Genomic DNA, 7,372 nt, shown 5'->3' with positions numbered 1-7,372 from the left:
AATGCACTGATTAAAAAGGCAGTGGAAGCAGAGTCAATGGTAACATTAAAAAGAGAACTAGACAGGTATGAGAAGAGAAAAAAAATGTCAAGGCTTTAGAAGAGTGTGGTTGTGCGATTAATTGGATAGTTCTCTCCAAGGGCTGATGCAGGTACAATGAGAGGAATTATCTTGTTCTGTGCTTTACCAATCCTGTAATTCTATAATTCCTTGTCACGGGAATGTCAACAGTTCAATTGCTGAAGAATTGGGTCATTGCAGGCATTTTATTGATGCTTTAACTTTGAGACTGTTCGAAGGGGTGTCACCCTGAACAGTAAATAGCTGTGGGGTCAAAACACATGTGCAGCTGAGATACTGTACAAAGACTGACATGCTTATAAGTTACATGTAGCTGTTTCTGGCTTGTATATTATTAGAATGACATTAGATGGGTCACATGACATTCAGAGAGGGAGCAACCAAGGCTGGTATTTGGGAGAGGGTTCAACTTACTCTAGAGAAATTACTGGCTCAGCTTTTAGCTATTAAAACACTTTCAGAGAACTCCTCTGGTGCACAGCTCACCAAGAGGTGAGAAGTGTGAAGCTTTAAATGTCTACAGACAACAGTTTCTAACATCCATTTGGAAATATCAGCTTATTCTGGAACAATATACAAGGCCCTATTATCAACTTTTTATACTGTGATCAGCTTTAACTGTAAGTTAAGTTTTAAATTCAAGGTAGATTTAAACCACAACTTTGTACATTGAGTCTTTATTATGATCATACATAAATTAGTTTCAATTTAAGAATCAGACTATTAGAATTTGTTTTACTACTCTCTAAAACAAAACCCCTTTGTCTACAGTTTGAGAAACATTGTCAACTATTTTATAGAGATCAGAGGGATTAATTATTTGAAATTTATGTATCAACCTTATATTGCAATAAACCTGTTTTTATCAGTGAGGCAGAAGGAAGGAATTGTATTTAACAAAATTGTAAATCCATGGCATTTATGTAGCTCTTTTCTCAACCTCAAGATGTTCAAAAGCATTTTCATTGAATTAAGTGTTTTTGAAATGTTGCATTGTAGGGAAAAGAGGCAGTTCAGTTGTGAGCAAGTGTCTGCAATGAGATGAACAACCAGATAAATTTGTTTTAATTGTATTAATTTCAGGGTCAGTGTTAGCTGGAAAGTTGGGAGATCCTTCTGCTCTTCGTTGAATAGTGTGAAGGGATTTGTGGCATTGATAGGGTAGCTGAGGTTGCCTCCTCCTCATTTTGAAATTTCAGTTTAATTCATTTGATATTGTTCTTGTCTTGAAAACACTCAGTTTTGGGTTCAAATCTCACTCAGAAGTTCAGTTGTCTATTTTGAACCTCTTTTGAAGGAATAAATCAGAAAAGACGGCAATTTCTGGAGAAACTCAGCAGGTCTGGCAACATCTGTGCAGAGAAAGCAGAGTTCTGAAGAAGAGTCACTGTATCCAAAATGTTAATTCTGCTTTCTGTACTCAGATGCTGCCAGGCCGCTTCAGTTTCTCCAGTAAGTTCTATTTTTATTTTAGATCTTGAGCAGTTGCAGTTCTTTGTTTTATTTTAATGAGTTCCATTAGTTGGATGTACTGTCCTTTGGACCTGAAACTACGATCCCATTTTGTTAAAATTCTTAATCCTGCACAATTATTGAAGGAAAAGCAAAGGAGTGTTATGGTATTAATATTAATATTCCACTCCTAACCAACATAAATGAAATAGATTAATTAAAAATTTTGCTTGTGATTCTTGATGTATGTGAACTGACTGGCTGTATATGTGCCTACATACAACTGTTACTGCTCAGGCTCTTGGCATTTGGATGATGTGCTCTTTAAATACACATCCTTATTCCTTTTTAATTGAAAACAGTTCATCATACAAAAAGAGTCACCTTACTGATGTGATAGAACATAACTCTACAATCTGTGCAAGTATTTAGTTCTCAATTAACCTTCATTGAAGCCATATTGTTTTGACTAAAGTGTGGTACTGGTGCCACAGGTGTAATCTTTCTGAACAGGCTTTTACAGTTGTATGCCAATGCAAAATGCTTGTGTTAAAATTTCTCTTGTTGATGCAAACAGATTAATTTTGCATGTCTTTATTAATACTGGCTTTGAAATGATTCCCTGCCTATCTGAGGCTAATTTTTTGGTTATCACTTTCCCCCCCCGAAAAAAAATTTGGATCTAAGACCCTAGAGAATTGTTAACAGTTTTACTTTGAGGAATAAAGTGCATTGTACAATATGTGTTTGGTTCTGTTGGTAGCACTCCAGAGCTGAATGTCTGCCCCATTATGGGGGAGGGTATTAAGGCAGGTACGTGCAAAAAGTTATGTTGTTTTGCTGGCACCTTCATGCTTCTGGGTCTGTCTCCTAAAGGTGAGATTTGTTGCTAAAGGGCTCCTCATCCACAGACAGTGAGGAGTCATTGAATTTTCCAGTCAGCTTGTGAGCCCTCAGAGGCATCAGGGATTATATCCTCTTCCTGTAGGTGACCGGTGGAAGACAGGAGATTGAATGATGGAAAGATCTTTTTGGGCCAAAGGGAATTGGAATCGGGCAAGAAAAACAAAGAAACGTAGAAACATAGGATACCAGAGCAAATTACTGCAGACATTGGAATGGGCACTGGAAACAAAAAATTGCTGGAAATCACAGCAGGTCAGGCAGCATGGAAACATAGGAAACAGGAGCAGGAGTAGGCCATTCAGTCCTTTGAGCCTGCTGCACCATTCAATATGATTGTGACTGATCATCCAATCAATACCTGTTCTCACATTCTCCCCATTTTCTTTGAGCCCAACAGCCCTAAGAACTATATCTGTCTCTTTGAAAACATTAAATGTTTTGCCCTCAACTGCTTTTCTATGGCAGAGAATTCCATAGGCTCACCACTGTCTGGGTGAAGAAATATCTGCTCCCCTGTGTCCTCAATGGTTTAGTCTTGTTCTTAGACCATAACCCCTGGTTGTGAACTTTCCAGTCATCGGGAACATCCTTCCTGTGTTTATCATATCTAGCCCTGTTCGAGTTTTATAGGTTTCTATGAGATTCCCCCCTCATTATTCTCCATTCTCGTGTATGTAATCCGAACTGATCCAGACTGTCTTACATATGTTAGTCCTGCCATCTCAGGTGTCAGTCTGATAAACCTCCTTTCATAGCCAGAATATCCTTTCCCTAAAGTGGAGACCAAAATTACACACAGTAGTCAGTGTAATCTCACCAATATCCTGCAGCAAGACATCCCTTGATCCTGTAAGTCCATAAGAAATAGGAACAGGAATAGACCAAACAAGCTTACTTGTCATTCAATAGGATCTTGACTGATCCGATGACACTTCTCATGTCCATTTTCCTGCCCTTACCCCATAACCCTTGATTCCCTTCCGGACCAAGAACCTACCTATCTCAGCCTTAAATATAGGCAAGGTCTGTACCCCACAGCTCTCTGTGGCAAGAGGTTCCAAAGACTCACAACCCTCTGGGAGAAGAAATTCCTCCTCATTTCCATCTTAAATTGGTACCCTTTAATTCTGAGACTATGCCCTTCTGGTCCTAGACTGTCCCATGAGGGGAAACATCCCTCTCAGCATTTACCCTGTGGGTAAAGTCCCAAGATGTTTAACCTTTGCTCATGAGAAAATTCCCTTCATACCAGGGTTCATCCCAGTTAACCTTCTCTGAACTGCCTCCAATGAAATAATATACTTTCTTAATTAAGAGGATCAAAGCTGCTCACAGTACTTCAGATGTGGTCTCACCAGCACTTTGTACAGTTACAGTTAAATTTTCCTACTCATATACTCCAACCCCCTCAAAGTAAGGGCCAACATTGCATTCGCTTTCCTGATTACCTGCTGACTTAGTGTGCTAGTGTTCTGTGTTTGGGGGATACTTTTTTTGTTGAGTACACACCCCAAATCCCATTGTGTTACATTTTTCTGCAGTTTTTCTTCACTTACATTATACCATATTCTTCTGTTCTCCCTTCCAAAGTAAACAACTTCACATTTTCCCACGTTATACTCCATTTGCCAACATTTTGTCCTCTTCCTTAACCTGTCAATATTTCTCTGTAAACTGTTTGTACCTGTCTTGCAACTTGTCTTTCCACCTATTTTTGTGTCATCTGCAAATTTGGTTGAAGTACATTTGCTTCCTTTCTCCAAGTCATTGATATATTTTGTAAACAGATCGATTCCTGCACTGATCACTGTGGGACCCCACTGTTTACTGATTGCTAACCTGAAAAAGAGTCCTTTGTCACCATTCGCTGTTTCCTGCCCACTAGACAATTCTCTATTCAAGCCAGTATACTACCTCCAACACTGCAGGCTTGTATCTTATAACTTACCCTTATGTGATGTATCTTGTTGAATGCTGTTGGGGCGAGATATCAAAGTGGAGTCTCCAGTTCGATGTTCATCAGTACAAGTGACCTTTATTCAGAGCTCTTTTACCACGTGTGAGAGAGGCTAGAAACCACTCTGAATTTCACATATGGCCCAGTTGTCCTCTTAATTATGGCTCAGACTGGAGGTCAGTGACACTTTACCTTTCCCACTAAAGTACAGGATATTTATGTTACAATGGTTACATGCAACATTGACATCAGTGCTTGCTACTTCTCCTTGGACGTACATCCAATCCTGTGAATACATGACCAATGATGGACAACGTCATGGTTGACCTTAGGTTCTCCACGATCTTGTGATGTTTACTAGATATCACTATCATCAGGCCTTGGGATCTTACAATGTACCCTATTGATTTATGTTCCAATGTTAATGGTTCTACGCTTTCTCAGATATTTGCCAGAATTGCTTATCTCTAAGGACTGTTCAAATTCTGTTATTCATTGTATTCATTGCTATCCTTATTAAATTCTGTTACTCAAATATTCTACTATCTTAATCACAGGAGATACAAAAAGATGATAATTCCTATTAAATTCATAATATCAGTTTTAATGTAGGGATAGTTATATTTAAAGTTATTTAAAATAACTTTATGTTAGAATTCTTTAGCCAACGAGTTATGAGCAGCTTCTGTCCCACCTGACTTTGAAAGATCTGGTAAACACTAGCCCTCTATCTTGTATCTGCAATTATAACTCCTTCTATTCACATGTCTATAAGTGTGTTTTAAACAGAAGGTTGCTTCTTAAGACAAAATTTACTGTTCCTCTTCTAAATATTTCTACGTTAACTATTTTACTTAAGAAGACATCTAATCAAATTACATTTAATATGACTGAAACTCAATCACTTGCCTAGATCAAGAATCATGTCAGAATTCCTAAGGTTTTGATTGACATCTCTGTCCTTTCTTCCTTGATCCTTGGATGTAAGAATAATCATTTACGTTGGGAAGCTGCCATTGTTTATTTTCTTGAATTCAAGCTGGTACCCATTAGAGGTCATCCGCTTGCCCATTTGTCGTTCAGTCCATCTTGCCAACAGGATGGGGATTCCTCTCCACTATTAAGAACATTTTGTTTTAAAGAAATTCAACCAAATCACTTAACATTAGGTGGAGATTGTTTTTCTTAATTTCTCAATACTCAATTACTTAAATAGTCTACATTATCGTGAGATCATTCCCTAGAAGCTTGGGCTCAAGTCAGTGGACAGAATGGAGATGTTCCCATTTTGTTTCCTTTGCTTATTTCATTTCTTGTTTTAGTCAGCAGTGTACCTGTTGTAGATATAACTTTTGTCTCTTTACTTTTCTTGCCCCATTTCTATTCCTTTGGTCCCAGAGAGCTAACTTTTCTGTCATTCAATCTATCCTTGTCTTTCACTCTGTCATGAATCTTGTTTGTGTCCTTGTCTTATCCACTGCTTGTTCAAAATCTATTACATCTCAAAGTTTTCCCAGTTCTGATGAAAGGTCACAGCTTGAAACATTAACGTTTGTTGCAGTTACTACCTGACCAGCTGAGGGTTTTCTCGCTTTTGCTGCTCTTATCTCATTATTAAGCGAAGATTGAAACTGCCATATAAGAACGCACTGGTGCAAATGGGAAAAGGATTGGCTGAGGAGTATGTTGTAAGAATCATCTTAAATAAAGAGAGAGTTGGAAACATCTAGAGAGAGAATTTCAGAGTTTAGAGGCCATTCATAAGTTTTCAACAGAAGAGTCATATACTTGAGTAACAAGAAATAGTTTGTTGTATAATAACAATACAACAAATTACATTAGGTTAAGTCTAGTTAACTACCTTAGTTAGAAATATTGTTATCCCCCAAGATATAGTATCCTGAACATGACAGTAGACTGTAAAGCTGACTCGCTCAGAACCAAATGCATTTTCTGAGAAATCTATAGTTACTTATATTCAGCGGACAGAGCTATCCAAAGCTTCTGAGTTAACCCTTTCAGGACAACTGCCTTATTTAATATATAAATTACAGGATAATGAATCCAGGAAACAACTAATGTGCTAACAGTTCATGCACTGAGCACTGGAGAAGTCCCACTGGTGGAGTCTTCCAAATCCCAAGAAAAATGGTACAACACACCTTCCTTCTCAATCGCAAATGCTAAGCATCAGATATTTATCATGTAAAACCATTTTTGTTGAATGAGACACATCATTCAAATGTTTGACACGAGAATCATGAAACTGTTCTTCTTGGAATTGAGGTCAAACATTCTCGCTTGTTCATGAGACTCCTTTGCTCTGTCCAATCAAAATAGTGAAGAATTTTTGGGGAGACATCAGAAAACATCTGAAGGAACATGCAAAGACATGATTAAGGCACTGGAGAGTGCATAATAACTTCCAAATAATTTGAATCTTCAAGTATCACCTTCCCCCATGTGGCAGAATCTGCAGGTTGTATATTAGACTTGTCAACCATCCCAGAAATCTTCAGTTGGAGTGGGAATGTGTCATCCTTGGTCCTCAGTGAGTGTTGAAGTTCTGTATATGGCTCATAAAACTAAGACCACCTAATTCCATCTCCATTGTACCTTGCCACAAAACCATCTGCGGATGGAACTGTCTAATAATTTCTTGGCTGGCTTCCTCTTTTTCACCCTTGACAGCATCCAAAAATATACCAAGGTCAATCACCCCTCTGCTCCTTTCCTATCTTAGCTGCCAGTTCAGTGCTTTGACTTCAGATTTTTCATTCTAATGTTCTAATCCCTCCATGGTCTTGCCCGATCTATCTTTGTAATATTACCAGTCCATCAACCTTCCTAGAACTTATGTTCCTTTAACATTAACTTTTTGACCATCTGCTATCTTCTTTACCCCAGCATTGCTGCTTGTGCATTCAGCTGACTGTGTTCTGGAATTGCATCCATACACCTTTCCATTTCTCCACT

The 7,372-nt window shown here is 38.3% G+C and overlaps 1 protein-coding gene across 1 annotated transcript in view; it reads left to right on the top strand.

The window, feature by feature from the left end:
* Window positions 1–547: 547 nt before the first annotated feature.
* Window positions 548–7,372, top strand: part of dhrs7cb (dehydrogenase/reductase (SDR family) member 7Cb) — a 32,368-nt gene continuing 25,543 nt past the window's right edge. Inside the window, exon 1 of the mRNA XM_060844613.1 lies at window positions 548–701. The gene's annotated coding sequence lies outside the window, so the exon portion shown is untranslated. The remainder of the gene's footprint in view (window positions 702–7,372) is intronic.

Source organism: Hemiscyllium ocellatum, chromosome 25 (assembly GCF_020745735.1).
Source record: "Hemiscyllium ocellatum isolate sHemOce1 chromosome 25, sHemOce1.pat.X.cur, whole genome shotgun sequence".
NCBI classification, from domain to species: Eukaryota; Metazoa; Chordata; class Chondrichthyes; order Orectolobiformes; family Hemiscylliidae; genus Hemiscyllium; species Hemiscyllium ocellatum.
The sequence above is the reverse complement of the archived record's forward strand: the minus strand, read 5'-3'. Positions and strand labels throughout refer to the sequence as shown.